Source organism: Mobula birostris, chromosome 15 (assembly GCF_030028105.1).
Source record: "Mobula birostris isolate sMobBir1 chromosome 15, sMobBir1.hap1, whole genome shotgun sequence".
Classification (NCBI taxonomy): domain Eukaryota; kingdom Metazoa; phylum Chordata; class Chondrichthyes; order Myliobatiformes; family Myliobatidae; genus Mobula; species Mobula birostris.
In genome coordinates this window covers 69,150,015-69,169,600 of record NC_092384.1, presented here as the reverse complement: position 1 = coordinate 69,169,600, position 19,586 = coordinate 69,150,015, and positions in this window count along the sequence as shown.

Here is a 19,586-nt window from a genome sequence, read left to right as displayed (position 1 = left end):
CACACGTTATTTCTTAAAATATTGCTCAATGAACCTTTTGATAAGTAGATACACAAGATAAAAGCCAACAACTGGCAAGACTCAGAGACATCTTCTGTGGTCACCAGCGTTTACGCATTTTGGAGTATTGACTGCCAGTTTGTTCTCACCTCGGCATTTCTGTTTCAGCTTGGACTTCTCTGTGTGGTATTGAGTACAGACAGTGCCTGATGCTCTTACAGTTGTTTAGCCCTAATGGTCTATATTCCCTCCCTTGTCTCTTTCACCACATAGAGTAAAGCAGGGGAAAAGAGGAACAGCAGTGAGGAAATCAGCAAGCAGCTAAGGTATTTACTCCTGTCAACTATACTCCTAAACGGTAAAACTCAATACCGAAAGCAAAACAAAATGCAGATTCAGTTGACACTTTTAAATGAACTCAAAACCTATTTATTTAACCTTGCTTTTAACTAAAATCTTTTTTATCTTTTGTTTTCAAGTTTGCACTTTATCCCATAGTAAAACACTTAGAACTATGTTGTTTGTATGAAAAGTGCTGAATAAATGTTGTTATTATTATTATATTTCACTGGGTTAAAGAAGTTGGCTCTAAACCAGTAAAGTCTGAAGCTAGACTATGTACTCCATATCTGTACTTTAACCCCTAGCTTTATTCTTTATGATTTTTGAATGTTGTTTTTTGTTGCATGTCACACTCTGACACAGCAAATTCCTAATACATGTAAATGTATGTATTGCTGAATAAAGTTGATCCTTGATTCTTGATGAATACTATCATTGCATTTGTCTTCCTTACCTTGTAGAAGTAACTAATGTGAGAATTGAGTAATTAGTTACACTAGCAGGGAATCTGGACTGTGTCTCACTGAAGGATGACTGGATGGAAGCATACTACAGTACTGTGCAAAAGTCTTAGGCACATATATATATATATTTATATATATATATATAACTAGGATGCCTAAGACTTTTGCACAGTACTCTAACTTCAATTTACTGCTTGCAATTTACAATTTACATTGGGAACTGAAGACTAGTTTCTGCTTGAATTACTACCTGCTATTTTTGCATAACTCCAGAACATTCCCTAACAGTGAGCATAAAAGGCACTGAGCTCATCAGGGAGTGAACCTCATTGCTATTTACAGTACCGTACAAAAATCTTAGGCTCTCTAGCTATATATATGTACCGAAGACTTTTGCACAGGACTGCACAAAGAGGACAATAGTTTATAGTTTCTCCAACACTTGACAGGTCAATATTGCAACTTGTGCATGAAAAGGCTGGTTAACAACAAAAGAACAAGTTCTTTGAAATCCTTGTCCACAAGATTCATCTGGTAACATGCAGAGTTTTTCCCCACTTATGCTACATCTGACTGTCTGTTTAATTTTATTTTTTTACTGAGCAGCACCCAGACACAGCTTTGGCAGACTTTTAGAGTAACACTGAAATCACATGGTTCTTAATTAACACCCTCAAGCAATTCCTAACTTTCAATTCCCATCACCTGCACCACACAGTTTGAGGACTTTTTTTAAATCTAGCCCCATTGCATATTAGGTTAAAAGTATCAGAGGACCATCAACTCTCCATAAATCTAATGGCTTCTCAGTCAAATGGATCTGTGATCAATCTCTGCTCCACGTACCTGAGCGAATAATTTTAGATACACTCTCCAATGGTTACCAATGAAGGCTGCTCTGTTGGAATTGTGATCTATCGGATGTGGGTACTCTGAACTGACTTTGGCAAAGATGAAGGTTCAAAAATCAGAAGGGATTTATCTTTGCTACCTCAATCAACAGAGTTTGGAGAGTTATTGATGAAGACTTCGCAAATTTGTGTAATCCGATTTTCAGATAGTACTGCCCGTAGCCTTGGTGCATAGGTGATAATGGGTTTATTATTGTCACATACACTAAGATAGAGTGAAAATCTTTGTTTTGCATGCCATCCATTCAGATAATTTTAAAATGTAAGTACATTGAGGTAGTACAAATGGAATAATTAGAACAGAATGCAAAATACACCTGTTTACCTGCTCATTAATGCAAATATCTAATCAGCCAATCAAGTGGCAGCAACTCAATGCATAAGAGCATGCAGACATGGTCAAGAGGTTCATATGTTGTTCAGACCAAACATCATAATGGGGAAGAAATGTGATCTAAGTAACTTTGACCATGGAATAATTGTTGCTTGTTGATGAGATGGTTAGAGTAATTCAAAAATTGTTGATCTCCTGATATTTCACACACAACATTCTCTAGACTTTACAGAGGACGGTGCAAAAAAGAAAAAAAATGTGCAGTGAGTGGCAGTTTTATTGGTGAAAATGTCTTGTTACTGAGAGAGGTCAGAGGAAAACGGCCAGACTGGTTCAAGCGGACAGGAAGCTGACAGTAACTCAAATTATCACACATTGCAACAGTGGTGTGCAGAAAAACATCTCTGAACACACAACTTGTTGAATCTTGAAGTGGATGGCTGCAGCAGTGGAAGACCACAAACATATACTCAGTGGGACTTGATTAGGAGGAGGTACCTAATAATGTGGCTACTAAGTACATAGTGTTATCTGTAGAGCTGCAGAGAACATGCAGTGCAGGTAGCAAGGTCCAAGGATCATGAAAAGATAGACAGGGAGATTAAAAATTCATCTTCATCATACAAGAAATCTGCTGAAGAATCTCATAACCCTAGGATAGAAGTTGTCCTTGAGCTGCTGGTGCATATTTTCAAGCTGCCTGATGGAAGAAAGGGAAAAGAGAATGGATGGGGTGGGGTGGATCTTTGATTATGTTTACTGCCTTCCCAAGGCCGTGGATAGTATAGACAGAGTCCATGCAGGGTGGATGGTTTGTGTGATGGACTGGGTGGTATCAACAGCTTCTTGCAATTTCTTGTGACCTTGGGCAGAGAGGTGGTCATACCAATTTGTGATGTGTCTGGATAGGATGCTATTTTTTGATACACGGATTAAAATTAGTTGGGGGTGGTCAATGGTGGACACTTAAGATGATGAAGGGAATGTTAGCTATGTGCATTCCTTTATCCTGGAAAGTGTTAATCTTCCTGAATGTTTTGTAACCTACAATCAACCAATCAGGTCAATGGAAAATGTCCTACACCACTCCAAGGACTGCAGAATGTCACTTGCCCACTGACTCATTTGGAACCTAAGGAGTCAGTGGCTAAGTGACTTTCCCCTCTTTGACAGTGACCTATTTGACAGCTCCAGTAGTTAGAGTGGGGTGGTGAGGTGGGGACTCGTCTCTACCAAAGGAAGTGTAAGGGGTTCCTTCCCTCCACTAGCCTGTAGGTCACCCATGGGCAAGGTGTAGCATTTGCTTAGCCCTCTGACCAGGGTCACATGAAGCCATGGGAGTAAGTGGTGGATGGTCATATGAGCAGCTGGTGCATATTCCAAGTCCTGGTTACGCGACCACTGACATCAGGCAGACAATATCTGAAGAGTATTGATAATAGCTAGAGTCACCCTTCTTGTAAAGACACGGCCCAGAAGAAGGCAATGGCAAGCCATGTCTGTGGAAAAAATTGCCAAGTACAGTCATGATCAAGGAAAGGCCATGATCACCCATGTTATACTGCACAGCACATAATGAACGAATGAAGAACACTTAGAGAACGAGTCCACATATTCCCTTCAAGAAGCTTAAAATTATGGCTGCAGAGGATTGCATCCTGACAATCTTTTGTCCTTTGCATATTGCAATTAATATTAGGAAGAGCATTGAGATTTCAATGGAAGGATTTGCAGAGAAGCTGAATAGGAAATTCTATAGGCAATGCACTGAGGACTTTCCTTCTCCACTCATTGATTCAATGTCCTTTAGGAGGTTCAGCTCAGTTGCAGGCATTATTATGTTAATGTTAGTCATTCCATTGATTTTGAAAAGGTTTATGGCTCTCCATCGCAATGTGACCTGTCGGCCTGTGCGTGTCGAGGAGTTCGCCTAGTTCATTCACCTGACACTCTCAGCGTCTCCCCCAAGAGAAAAGGCTTTGACCTTCTGTAACCTGGCTGCAATTATACAGAACTCCAACAGGGGAAAGCATATTTAATACACTGTACCCCTGTCATTAATTGGTGACCAATTTTGCTGCCACAATGCCGCAATAACATAATAATCTCGGTACTTTCTATCTCACTTATCAGAAGTTAATAGATAATGACAAGGACTCAATACAAATTCATAACTGAAATTGGAATCCCTGCTGTAATCACAAAGACAATATCTACTTCTATTAATTTTTCACAGTTTTATTACAGGTAATAATTAAGAGAATATTTTTCACTACCTTGCTAATCTCTGAAGCAGTAATAGATTAATGTTTTAACAGGCTGCTATGTAGTTTATTTATCATGGCATTTTGTTGCTAAACGTGGTCCAAGCTATTGACCCATTGACAGAAATTATTGTTATCAATGCACTTAGGCCTCAAGCTACACTGATTAATCATAACTTTGTCTCAAGGTAAAAATGTACTGATATTTGCCCCTAATTTCTCTATCAATGCATAGTTTGAAGCTAACGGTCAGTGAGATTGAATGGAATATTACACACAAATTTCCTTTCCTGATTTCCCCCCGTCCTTTGAAGATTAGCTTTGTTTGTCATATGTATGTTGAAATGTATACAAGAACAATCATGGTCATGGAAAGACAATGATCACCTACATCATGTGGCATGGCACATAACAAAGAAACATTGAAACACTAAAAGGTACAATGGAACGCATTTTTTATATCTATAACCAATGCGGTCCAGGGCACAAGTGTCACCATGCTTCCAGTGCTAACATAACATGCCCACAACTTATGAACCTTAACCTGAACATCTTTGCAATGTGGGAGGAAACCGGAGCACCTGGAAGAACTCCTTACAGACAGCAGCAGAAATAAAACTTAATCGCTATCATTCTAAACATAACACTTTATTCATGCTTTAGCACAGTTGCATCACACTCAGCCCAATAAGGTGGTCGAGGAGTAGTACTCTCATTCCTGGGAATGCTTTTCAAACAGAAGTTAGTTCTTTCAGATGAGATGATCCTTCTGAGGTAGGTGTCATGATATTAAGAAGGAGTATGGAACTTCTCCAAAGGAAGAATATTTATCCTGAGAACCAATGCCAATAAAAGACATTAACATTGAAAGTTATCCCAAATCATATGTTCAGAATGCTCAACACAGTAGGGTGAGCAATATTCAGTTCCAGTGAAGTCCTCGGCAGATATTGTGTATAAATGAACATTAGGCTAAGAATATAGTACAGTATTGAGAAAGTACTGCACTATCTTCAAATAAAACACTAAATCGAGACCCAATCTACTCTCTCACCGGGTAAAGAATTCCATCAGTTTCAAAGAGGTTATGTACGCCCTGGCTAAAATTTATACTTTCATCAACAATCAACATCTGTTGCACATAGTTCCTTAGAAGTGGCAGCAGTGGGAGACCATGTGGTAGAGAAGGCATTTTGCAAGCTAGATTCATCAGCTTGCTGAATATGGCAGCTGGGATGTTATGTTACTGTAGGAGTCATAGAAAAGTACAGCACAGAAACAGGCCCTTCAGCCCATCCAGTAGGTGTTGAACCGTCTACTGCCGTCAACCTGCACCCAGATCATTGCCCTCGACACCCCGACCATCTATGAACCTATCCAACCTTCTCCTAAACATTGAAATTGAGGTTGCATGCACCACTTGTGCTGGTTTCATACTCTCATGACCCTCTGAGTGAAGAAGTTTCCTCTCATGTTCCCCTTAAAGTTTTCACCTTTCACACTTAAACCATGACCTCCAGTTGTAGTCTCATCTGACCTCAGTGGAAAAAGCCTTCTTGTATTTACCCTATCAATACCCCTCATAACCTCCCCTCAATCTTCTACATTCTAAGGAATAAAGTGCTAACCTATTCAATCTTTCCTTATAACTCAAGTCCTCCAATCCCTGCAACATCCTTGTAAATTTTCTCTGTACTCTTCCAATCTTATTTATATCCTTCCTGTAGCTAGGTGACCAAAACTGCACACAATCCTCAAAAGTGGGCCTCACCATCTTATCAACTTCAACATAATATTCCATCTCCCGTTCTCAATACTTTGAAGGCCAAAGAGCCAAAAGCTTTCTTTGCGACCCTATTTACCTGTGCCTCCACTTTCAATGAATTATGGACCTGTACTTCCAGATCGCTTTGTTCTACCACACTCTTCAGTGCACGACTATTCACTGTGTAAGACTTCAAACAACAGGAATTCTGCAGATGCTGGAAATTCAAGCAACACACATCAAAGTTGCTGGTGAACGCAGCAGGCCAGGCAGCATCTCTATGAAGAGATACAGTCGACGTTTCAGGCCGAGACCCTTCGTCAGGACTAACTGAAGGAAGAGCTAGTAAGAGATTTGGAAGTGGGAGGGGGAGGGGAGATCCAAAATGATAGAAGAAGACAGGAGGGGGAGGGATGGAGCCAAGAGCTGGACAGGTGATTGGCAAAGGGGATATGAGAGGATCATGGGACAGGAGGCCCAGGGAGAAAGACAAGGGTGAGGGGGGAACAGAGGATGGGCAAGGGGTATAGTCAGAGGGACAGAGGGAGAAAAAGGAGAGTGAGAGAAAGAATGTGTGTATAAAAATAAATAACAGATGGGGTACGAGGGGGAGGTGGGGCATTAGCGGAAGTTAGAGAAGTCAATGTTCATGCCATCAGGTTGGAGGCTACCCAGACAGTATATAAGGTGTTGTTCCTCCAACCTGAGTGTGGCTTCATCTTTACAGTAGAGGAGGCCGTGGATAGACATGTCAGAATGGGAATGGGATGTGGAATTAAAATGTGTAACTCTGCTCTCAAACGCATCTCCCCCATTTCACGTACATCTGCTCTCACTCCATCCTCCCACCACCCCACTAGGAATAGGGTTCCCCTGGTCCTCACCTACCACTCCACCAGCCTCCGGGTCCAACATATTATTCTCCGTAACTTCTGCCACCTCCAACAGGATCCCACCACCAAGCACATCTTTCCCTCCCCGCCTCTCTCTACTTTCCACAGGGATCGCTCCCTACGCGACTCCCTTGTCCATTCGTACCCCCCATCCCTCCCCACTGATCTCCCTCCTGGCACTTATCCTTGTAAGCGGAACAAGTGCTACACATGCCCTTACACTTCCTCCCTTACCACCATTCAGGGCCCCAAACCGTCCTTCCAGGTGAGGCGACACTTCACCTGTGAGTCAGCAGGGGTGATATACTGCGTCCGGTGCTCCCGATGTGGCCTTCTATATATTGGCGAGACCCGACGCAGACTGGGAGACCGCTTTGCTGAACACCTACGCTCTGTCGCCAGAGAAAGCAGTATCTCCCAGTGGCCACACATTTTAATTCCACATCCCATTCCCATTCTGACATGTCTATCCACGGCCTCCTCTACTGTAAAGATGAAGCCACACTCAGGTTGGAGGAACAACACCTTATATTCCGTCTGGGGAGCCTCCAACCTGTTGGCATGAACATCGATTTCTCTAACTTCCGCTAATGCTCCACCTACACCTCGTACCCCATCTGTTATTTATTTTTATACACACATTCTTTCTCTCACTCTCCTTTTTCTCCCTCTGTCCCTCTGACTATACCCCTTGCCCATCCTCTGGGTCCCTCCCCCCATCCCATGATCCTCTCGTATCCCCTTGGCCAATCACCTGTCCAGCTCTTGGCTCCATCCCTCCCCCTCCTGTCTTCTCCTATCATTTTGGATCTCCCCCTCTCCCTCCCACTTTCATATCTCTAACTCACTCTTCCTTCAGTTAGTCCTGACGAAGGGTCTCAGCCTGAAACGTTGACTGTACCTCTTCCTAGAGATGCTGCCTGGCCTGCTGCGTTCACCAGCAACTTTGATGTGTGTTACTGTGTAAGACTTACCCTGTTTGTACAGGCATTGGAGAGGCTGCATTTGGAGTATTGTCTTCGGTTTTGGTTACCCTCTTATAAGGAAAGCATCATTATGCTGGAAGGAGTGCAAAGAAGATTTATGCGACTGTTGCCAGGTATCGAGTACCTGAGTTATAGGAAGAGGTTGGGTAGGCCGAGGCGGCGCGGTAACGTTGTGGCTTGCGCAACACTTCAGAGCACCAGTGATCACGAACCTGGGTTCAATTCCTGCTAAAGCATGAATAGAGGCATAGAAGCATAGCGGTTAGCATAGCACGTTTACAGTGCGACTGGATCTCAATTCCCGCCATTGTTGGTAAGTTCTCACCAAAACTTCTTCGATTTCCTCTGAGTGCACCTGCTTCCTCCCACATTCCAAAGCTATATGGTTAGGGTTAGAGGGCATGCTAAATTGGTGCCAGAAGTATGGTGACACTTGTGAGCTACTCAGTACAATCCTCACTGATCCGATTTTGATGTACATGTGACAACTCAGGTTAATCTTTCTTTCAGCCTTACTTTATTCATTTGAGCCTATGAGACTGAAGGCTGAACTTTTAGAGATGCATAAAACAATGAGGGGCACTGATAGGATGAATGCACCATCTATATCCCAGGGAAAGGACATCAAAAGCAAAAGTTAGCAGGTTTATTCTGAATGGTGGATTACTTAAAAGGGACCTCTTCTGGCAAAAGTTAATGTGTATGTGGGATGAGTTGCTAAAGGAAGTGATTGAGGTTGGTACCATACCAATATTTAAAAGACACAGGCATGTACATGGGTAGGAATAGTTTAGAACAGGGGTTCCCAACCTGAGGTCCATGGACCTCTTGCTTAATGGTATTGGTCTATTGGTTGAGAGGGATATGGGCCAAACACTGGAAAATGGGTCTAACTTAGATGGGCATCTTTAATGGTTTAGATGAGTTGGGCCAAAGTGCCTAGTTCCATGTTGTATTGTTCGATGACTCTATAACTCTAAGGTTAATCAACCTATTGAGCCAATAGTTGGCTTAAGATTTGTTGACAATATTGGCAAGCATGTAGGTGGTGAATTTTCAAGTGCTTGTCCACAGATAATTTCACCTACATCCACAATCAAAGGTCATGCTTTTTCTGCTGAGGGAGGTTGGTGCTTCGTGATCACCCGTTGAAACTTTAATTATTTCATCCACCTCCAATAAATCTCCCCTTCCACAGAAAACAAATCTGTGAGTAATTTTCATAACTAAACCTTCATACTTGCCAGCATCCTTGTTCTCCTCAATGCCATTGCATTCTTTCTGAAATGTGGTGGCCAGAACTGTGTACAATACTTCAGAGATGGACCTAGCTCTGCCTTGTTCTAACTGTTCTTGTATTCTATTATGTTGACCAATAAGAGAGAAAGAAAGCATAAGAACATAAGAAATAGGAACAGGAGTCAGCCACCTGCCCTGTCAAGCCTGCTATGCTGTTCAAAAAGATCATTGTCGATTTGGCTGCGGACTCAGTACCACCTACAGTGCCTGCCTTTTCCATGTAAATTTTAATTCCCCTGCTATGCAAAAAAGTATCTAATATATATTTAATTGGGTAGCCTCTACTGCTACTCTACTGCCCCCCTCTTCTGCTTTCCGCAGGGATCACTCCCTATGCAACTTGCTTCCCCATTCGTCCCCCAATCCCTTCCCACCAATCTCCCTCCCGGCACTTATCCTTGTAAGTGGAACAAGTGCTACATCTGCCCTTACATTTCCTCCTTCACCACCATTCAGGGCCCCAGACAGTCCTTCCATGTGAGGCGACACCTCACCTGTGAGTCGGCTGGGGTGATATACTGCGTCCAGTGCTCCCGGTGTGGCCTTTTATATATTGGCGAGACCCGACACAGACTGGGAGACCGCTTTGCTGAACACCTATGCTCTGTCCGCCAGAGAAAGTAGGATCTCCCAGTGGCCACACATTTTAACTCCACATCCCATTCCCATTCTGACATGTCTATCCACGGCCTCCTCTACTGTAAAGATGAAGCCACACTCAGGTTGGAGGAACAACTCCTTATATTCCGTCTGGGTAGCCTGCAACCTGATGGCATGAACATTGATTTCTCTAACTTCTGTTAATGCCCCTCCTCCCTTCTTACCCAATCCCTTATTTATTTATCTATCTATCTCTCTCCCCCCCCCCTTTTTCTCTCTCTATCCCTCTCACAATCACTCCTTACTTGCTCTCCATCTTCCTCTGGGCTCCCCTCCCCTCCCCCTATCTCTCCTTAGGCATCTCGTCCCATAATTCTCTCTCTTCTTCAGCTCTGCATCCCTTTTGCCAATCAACTTTCCAGCTCTTAGCTTCATCCCTCCCCCTCCTGTCTTCTCCTATCATTTCGGATCTCCTACACCCCTTCCTACTTTCAAATCTCTTACTATCTCTTCTTTCAGTTAGTCCTGACAAAGGGTCTCGACCCAAATCTTCAACTGTACTTCTTCCTACAGATGCTGCCTGGCCTACTGCGTTCCACCAGCATTTTGTGTGTGTTGCTTGAATTTCCAGCATCTGCAGATTTTCTCGTGTTTGAGCCTCTACTGCTCCTCTGGTTAGAAACTTCCACAGTTTCACTTCTCTCTGGGTAAACCAGTCTCTGCTCATTTGTGCCCTAAATATATTCCCTTAATCTTGAGGCTATATACCCTAGTTCTAGTCTCAGTTATCAATAGAAACAACCTTCATGACTCTATCTTATATGTATTCTGAATTCCAGTGAAAATAACCCCATGTGACTTCATCTCCCGTTATAGCAGAGGTTCCGAACCTTTTATATACCATGGACCAATACCATTAAGCAAGGGAACCCCTGCCTTATAAACTAACCTCCTCACCTCTGGACTGAACCTGGTGAGCCTCCTCTACACTGCCTCCGAAGTAAGTTGCTGGGTTACCTGGCTGCCAATGTAATGATCAGCACTGGAGAAGCATAGGTTTTCCTTTGTACGAAATCTGCCAATCCCCTAATTATTTGTAATATTTCACTCTAATAACTAGAGTAACTAGAACATCAGAAACCAAATTTATTGAAGACATTTATGCTGGATTAAAGGTGGGATGGATCACATGATTTGCATCACACTCTAAAGCAACTTTTCCCAGTAGTAGTAGAGTCATTTCTCTAGAAACATGCAGTGTGTGTTGGATAGAGACATAAAAGGACATGTTATATGAAGGTACGTTGAGTGAGCTAGTGCTTTTCTCTTTGGAGCGAAGGAGGATAAGAGGTGACCTGATAGAGGTGTACAAGATGTTGAGGAATAGACTGAGTGGACAGCTAGAGATATTTTCTCAGGGCAAAAATGGCTAATATGAGGGGGCATACTTTTAAGGTGATTTGCGCAATCACCTCCAATCACCCTGCTCTGCTCATTTTATACTTATGTCTGTGAGGCTAAGTATAGATCCAATATTCTACTTAAGTTTGCGGATAACATCGCTGTTGTTGGCCAAATCAAAGGTGGCGACAAATTGGCATAGAGCAGGAAGATTGAAAATGGTGCCACAATAATAATCTCTCACTCAATGTCAGCAAAGCCGAAGAGCTGATTATTGACTACAGGAGGAAGAAACTGGAGGTGCATGCACCAGTCCTGTTGAGGGGATCGGAGGTGGAAAGGGTCAGTAACTTCAAATCCTTGGCGTTATCAGTTCAGAGGATCTACTGTATAACAAAACCAACAAGTGATTGCCGTTACAAAGAAGGAATAGCAGCACCTCTACTTTCTTAGAAGCTTGTGCAGCTTTGGCATGTCATCTAAAACTTTGACTAACTTCTACCGTTGCACAGTGGATTGGTTGCATTATCAATGCCCTTGAAAGGAAAACCCCACAAAAAGTAATAAATGCAGTCCAATCCATCTCAGGAAAGCCCTCTCTGCCATTGAGCACATCTGCAAGAAGTGCTACCATTGGAAAGCAGTATCTATCATCAAGGACTCTCACGATCCAGGCTACGCTCTCTACTCAGTTATTACCCTTCAACCATCAGGTTCCTGAATCTGCATGGATAACTTTACTCACTTTAACTCTGTACGAAGTCAGTGGCCAATGGATTCACTTTCAATGTCTCTACAAATCATGTTCTCAGTATTATTTAGGTTATTATTATTATTTTTTTGTATTTGCACAGATTGTCTTCTTTTGCACATTGGTTGTTTATCAGTCTTTTGTTTGTGTATAGTATTTCATTGATTCTATTGTATTTCTTTGTTCTACTGTGTTGTCTACATGAAAATAAATTCTGGGAGGCAGGTCTAAGGTAAGTTGTTTTTTTTTTTTTTATACACAGAGTTGTGTGTTGTGAAATGCCCTGCCAGAGTGATTAGGGGTAGTTAAGAGACTCTTAGATGGGTGTATGGACAATAGAAAACAGGAGGAAAGAAGAGATAGATTGATCTTAGTGTAGTTTACAAACTGGCACAACATCATGGGCCAAAGGGCCAATACTGTGCTAGAGTGTTATACTGTATGTTCTATGCTCTATAACTTTAAAAATATAAAAGTGAGCAGGCCACATTTCATGGTTGATAACAAGAAAATGACTCAGTTGCCTCCACACCAGCTGACAACAGAGATGTCACAATGCTCTCTGTGCATTACAGTTTTAATCACTGGAAAGTAATTGGCTGTTGCTGTGAACAAACTCTACAGAGGCTTGACAGAAATGCAGGCAAGGAGAGAGAGGGGACAAAAGAGAGTGAAAAGGACAGAGAGAAAAGAAGAGAGAGAAGAAAAGGAGAATAGAGCAGAGGAGAGGAGAGACAAGAGGAGGGGGAGGAGAGGGGAGAGGGAGGAGAGAAGAATAGAGAGAAAGGAGAGAGAGGGGAGAGGAGAGAGAGGGGAGAGGAGAGAGAGGGGAGAGGAGAGAGAGGGGAGAGGAGAGAGAGGGGAGAGGAGAGAGATAGAGAGAAAAAGAGAAAGAAAGATAGAGAGAGGGAGATAGAGAGAAATTCATTCAAGATGCCAACACAGAGTGTAGACAACTTGTTTAAATACTAGACACCTAAGTAAGCATATTCAAGCGATGGCTCGGTATCATTGTTGTTAATGTAACACCATTACAGCATCAGTGACTGGGGTTCAATATCACACTGTCTGTAGGAAATCTGTACATTCCTCCCATGACTTTGTAGGCTTCTTCTGGGTGCTCGAACACATATGGATTAATTGGTCTCTTGGGTGTAATTGGTTGCCACAGTCTCGATGGGTTGGAAGGGCCTGTTACCATGCTCTATCTCTATATCTAAGTCTCAGCTAAATCCAATGAAGCAAAAATTACAATGCAGTAGTACCTTTTATGAATTTGGTATGTTCCAAAATTAGGAGATGCAAGCCAATAAAGTCCTTTTGACTTGTAACCACTGCGTACTAGAGGGAGTGTGGCAAGCAATTTGCATACAGTAAGGTCATGCCAAGCAGAAAAGCAATAATAGCCATATAATTTGTTCTGTACACAGTATTTGTACTCTTATTTCACAGTGTTCTGCAACATTTCACAGGGCTTCAGCATTCACGATAAATGTCCTGCCCTGACTTCTCTCCCTAAAGGGCAAAGTTGCTTTTATCTGGACTGCAAATTCCCATTCCTCAGCCCGCTTACCAAGTTAATCAAAGTCCCCTTGTAAATTTTGATAACCTTCTTCCTGTTAATGATACCACCTTGATTTTTGTGCCATATGTCCTTATTCTGTGTCATTAGCTTTTACACTTTTTATATATTTCTAATCATAATTAATAGGTTTTTATGTGTATTTTTATAGCTTATAGTTTTTTTAATGCATTGCTCTGTACTGCTGTCATTAAAAGGCAGATTTCACAGCATATGCCAGTGCAACTCGAGATTTGGACAACTTAGGCGCCAGGACAGATTGAAAAGATCAGGGTGTCGGGGGTGGAGGCAAAGGACGTGCCGGTTCAGCTTGCTGCTCCACGAGGTTTACTTGTCTCTGCGCTGAACTCCTGGGCTATTGGATCAGCTGCAGTGATGACTGGCTTTGCGGCTGTGGACTCACTTTCATGAACTTCAGTTTGCTTGCTTTCGTTGTTTTGCACTTTTTCTTTATTTCTGCATGCTGGGTGTTTGACAGTCCTCTTTGTTTAAAAAGGCTCTTTTGGATTTCTTTGTTTTGTAGCTGCCTATAAGGAAATGAATCTCAAGGTTGTGCATAATATACATACTCTGATAACAAGTGCACTTTGAACTTTGATAATACATGTACTTTGAGCTTGAACTTTGATCTTAACCCTGATTCTGACTTTCCTGCTGTCAATTTTTCACTATTTTGAAGTACTTGTAAAGAATGAAATCAGTTTCTTCTTGTATTGAACATCATCCGTCCTCAAAAATTACTATTCCAAAACATTGATGGGAACCTTCAGCCAGAAATGTTAACTCTGTTCTAATGTGGCACGGAGACAGAGCAAGAAGATTCACTACCTCACAGTTCAATCCGACCTTCACTGCGTGGAACTAGCACATTCTCCCTATTACTGCGTGGGGTCCTTCTGGTCGTTTAGGCTTTCTCCTGCATCCCAATGACATATAGGCTGGGAGGTTAATTGGCCACGGTAAATTATCCCCAGTGTATAGATGAGTTTTAGAATCTGACGGTAGTTGAAAATGTGAAGAGACTAACAGAAAATGGGATTTATGTAGCATTAGTGTAAATGAGTGGTTGACGATTGGCCAGAGAGTGTTTTTATGCTGTCAAACATGCATACTTTGATAATAAATGTACTTTGAACATTGTATATAAGTTTCTCCTCCACGATTTTATTAGAGGTTTCAGAGCCATTAAGGGAGTCTGATATTCAGAACACCCCCCCCCCAAACCAGCCCTGATTACACAGTCCTGATGCAGAGTCTCGATCTGAAATGTCAATCAGCCCCTTGCCTCCTCAGATGCCATTAACCTGCTGAGTTCCTCCAGAACTTTATCAATTTTCTCCAAATTCCAGCATCTGAAGTCTCTTGCATCTCCAGATTACTTTGTGATCTCAATGGATGGAACGTGTCCCAGATTACAAAGAGAAGAAAGAGATGACATTGTGGAGGTGTAATCTTCCACACTGTGGCTGTGTATGTTTGGTTAGAAAATTTCCTTGTGGCTTTAAGGGTGCATTTTGTGCAGTTGTGTCATTGACCATCTTCGGGGCTGTAACAGTTGTAGGTTGAGGTCTGCAAAGCAAGTTTGGTTCCAGCCCCTTGGAATAGTTGGGAACTGGTTTATTCTTGTTACGTACACTGAGAAAAGATGAAAAGTTTTTGCTTGCATGCCTTCAAGACAGATTATTCTATACACAAGTACAATAAGTACACAAGGGAAACAATAGCAAATTGAGGAATATAAATTCAAAGTAAATTTATCATCAAAATAACTATATGTCACCATATACAATCCTGAGATTCATTTTCTTGCAGGCATACTCAATAAATCTAATAACCATAATAGAATCAATGAAGGACTGCACCCAACAGGGTGGACAACCAGTGTGCAAAAGACAACAAATTGTGCAAATGCAACAATAATAATAAATAAGCAATAAATTGAGACATGAGATGAAGAGGTCTTGAAAGTGAATCCATAGGTTGTGGGAACATTTCAGTGAAGTTGAGTGAAGTTATCTTTCTGGTTCAAGAGCCTGATGGTTGATGGGTAATAACTGTTCCTCAACCTGGTGGTGTGATTCCAGAGGCTTCTTAGTGTTACAGGCATATAGTAGGTGCAGTGCAAATACACAATAAAATGCATGATGGGGGAGGTAGTGAGATCAGGAGTTCATCCATCATATAAGCACTCATTCAATATCTGTAGTTTGAGTTTTGTTCTTCGCAACAATAAACCCTGATTGTACTCCATCAATAAGCATGCAAGGTTTCAGAACCAAAGTGAGGCATGATGGGTGAGAATATCGTGGCCAATTGTGGCAATTCCAAAAATGTGCAAGGAAGAGCTCGAGTGAAATAATGTGAACTGACAGGTGAAGCACAAGCTCTGTGTATCAAGAGACTCAGTATGATTGGATGCTTTCAGCACCTACGTGAAGTATAATTCTCTGCCAATAGTACTGCAAAGATAAGCAGAGATAGTAATTTTCATCACAAAGCCATCATGGAGCAAAGGAAGGCCTTTGTTCCAATGGAAACAGGTCCATACATTTATCCATATTTATATTATTTATTAATGTAATATAGAGAATCTGGCATATTTTCTATGAGTCAACCATGTTAGTGGTCCTATTGTTACATCTCTAGAGCATTTTGGGTAAAGATGACAGACTTCCTTCCTAGAATGATATTAGTGTACCAGAAGGATTTACATGATTGCCCGTGGTTTTGTGGTCAGTATTCCTGAAACTAGCTTTACATTTCTGATTCCAGATTTGTTTAATTATGTGTTTAAATTTGCCAGCTGACAAAGTGGGATTCAAACTGAATCAATGGTCTGGAACTCAGGCTGCAATCCAGTAAATGACCAGTATTCTTGCCTTAGCTCAAAGCCACGTTGATATCCAGATGAATGACAGCTTTGGAGTACGGGGAAGACATTTTAACCCAGTGTCTTCTGAAATATTTGAAAGTTATAAATTGAGAGCTCACAACCTAAAGTCCAAAGGACAGTGATTGAATTCATGGAGTTTAAAAAATGCTGCGCACCGTAACTTCAACATGGTTTTAGACCAGGACCTATTTTCAGATTCAAATTTAGGTAACACGTACATCAAAAACACTCAGTGCAACGTGCCATTTTCTGAACAGCCAGCTCACCCAAGAATGTGCTAGAGGCAGCCCGCAGATATTGTAATTCATTGCCACAGATGGCTGTGAAGGCCAAATCATTGAATATATTTAAAGCAGAGGTTCATAGTTTGTTGATTAGTCAGGGCGTCAAAGTTTACAGGGAGAAGGCAAGTGAATGGGGTTGAGGGTGATGATAAATCAGCCATGATGGAATGGCAGGGCAGACTCAATCGCCTGAATGACCTAATTCCGTTCCTATGTCTTATGGCCTTTTTGTCACATTTTCAGGTGCCAGCATTGCGTACCTATGGTCAATACTAAGCAATACAAGCATCAAAACAACAACTCAAAACAAAACAACCCTCTTTCCCTTCTTGAAAACTGAGGAACTGAAGGAGGCATTGATGGCTTCATATCCGTTAATTTAGACCCAATAAAAAATGTGGTTGTGTATGAATACGGCATTGATGAAAGGTGACAAACCAGAACAGTGGTCACTCTCAAACATTATCCCAGTCCCCAAGTCTGGATCTCTCACAAAGACAGATAACTAACGCGGTATCAGCTTGACCTGCATCTTAGCAAAAATACAATCGGATGATCTTGAACAGGATTCGCACCGCTATTGACCCTAAGCTAAGGTTCAATCAGAATGGTTTTCGGCAGAAGCGCACAACAGTAATGCAAATACTTGCTCTCCATAGGATCATCGAGGAAGTCAAGAAGAGCAACCTACCAGCCATGCTTACTTACATCAATTTTCACAAAGCTTTTGACTCCATTCACCGAGGTAAAATGCTGAAGATCCTGAAAGCTTACGGAGTGCCAGACCATCTACTGAGAGCAATAGAGTCCAGCTATACCAAAACCATGGCGAAAGTTGTATCACCAGACGGAGAAACAGCAGTGTTCGAGCTCCTAGCTGGTGTGCTGCAAGGAGACACTCTGGCACCCTACATCTTTATAATCGTCCTTGATTACGCTCTGCGTCAAGCTACCAAAGATCATGACAAGCTTGGTTTTACCATAAACCATGGCAAACCAAAAGGGTCAGACCAGTTACACTCACAGATCTCGATTTTGCAGATGACATCGTCCTGCTCTCTGACCAGATGGAGGAAGCACAGCAGCTACTGACAAAAGTGGAAATTGAATGCAATAAAGTTGGACTTCACCTAATCGCTAAAAAGACAGTACATAGCATTTAACTGCGATGAAGGTACTCTCAAGACTGTAGAGAATGATACCATTAAGAAAGTCTTTGACTACAAGTACTTCAGGTCAAGAATGATGAGTTCAGAGAAGGACATAAAGATAGGGAAGGCACTGGCGTGGAGGGCTATGAACGACATGGAGGAAATCTGGAAGTCAATCCTGACCAGAGGGCTTAAAAAGAGGTTTTTCATAGCAGTCATGGAGTCCATTCTCACGTATGGACGTGAGACGGGGACACTCACCAAGATGATGCGGAAGTCTCTAGATAGTTGCTATACACGAATGTTCCAGTTGGCTCTTGACGTGAGCTGGCAACAGCACATGCCGTACGTTGAGCTCTATAACAACCTACCAATGCTCTCCACTAAAATCGAGGTGAGAAGACTGCAACCAGCAGGGCACTGTCTACGCCACCACGAGCTACCTGCCAGCCTAGTCATCATATGGGAGCCCAAGCACGGGAGGATGAACCCTGGGGGGCCCCCCCAAATCTATGGTCAACACGCTCCTAGAAGACAATGGCACGGCTAATGTCGATGAACTGAACACACTGATGAGGGAGAGGGAGAAGTGGAGTCCATCATCGTGCCCGACACCGGCCCCCTAGGCCTGAGTCGACATAGTAGCAGTGTGTGAATTTGGTGGCCACTTTATTAGATGCTTATTAAAGCAAATATTTAATCAGCCAATCATGTGGCAGCAACTCAATGCATAAAAAACAAGCAGATATGGTCAAGAGATTCAGTTGTTTTTCAGACCAGACAGATGGTGGTGGGGGGGGCGTGAAGAAATGTGATTGAACTGCCTTTGACCGTGGAATGATTTTTGATGCCAAATGGGGTGGTTTGAATATCTCAAACTGCTGATCTCCTGGATTTTCATTCACAACCATCTCTAGTATGTGTGAAAAGCAAACATTAAGTAATTCAGTGTGTGGCATTTCTGTGGGTAAAGATGCTTTGTTAATGAGAGAGTTCAGGGGAGAGTGGTCAGACTGGTCCGAGCTAATAGAAAGACAATAGTCACTCAAGTAACTACACATTACAACAGTGGTGTGCAGAAGAACATCTCTGAATGCATAACACTTCAAGTGGATGGGCTACAGCAGCAGAAAATCACAGCAGGTTCCATTCCTGTGGTGATTTTATTGGGTACGCTAACTGAAAAGGCAATCTGAACAAATTATTGGAGAATATGATCAAACTTGAAGTTTTCAGAAATGCACATATTCAGGAATCAGAAATAAAGATACTCCAAAACAGGGTTTGGCAAGAGCAATCCATACCAAATAACAGGAGAGTTTCAAAGAAAATTGTGACAATAATATCAGAATTCCTAAAAGCATGAACATTGATCTCTCCAGCTTTCTCCCTCTTCCCCCTTTTTCCCCCCCCATTCCAAGTTCTAGTTATCCTCACACCAACTATTCTCCTCAATTACCCATTACCTCCTTCCCTTTCATCTATGGTCCATTGTCCTATTAGATTTCTTCTTCAGGCCTTTACCTCTTCTACCTATCCTCTCCCTGACCCACCCACATTCCCCCTCACCTGGTCTCACCTATTTTTTTTTTTTTTAAAGCTATATAAAGAGTAAAAGAGAGTTGAAGGTAGATATAGGACCAATAGAAAATGACACTGGGAGATA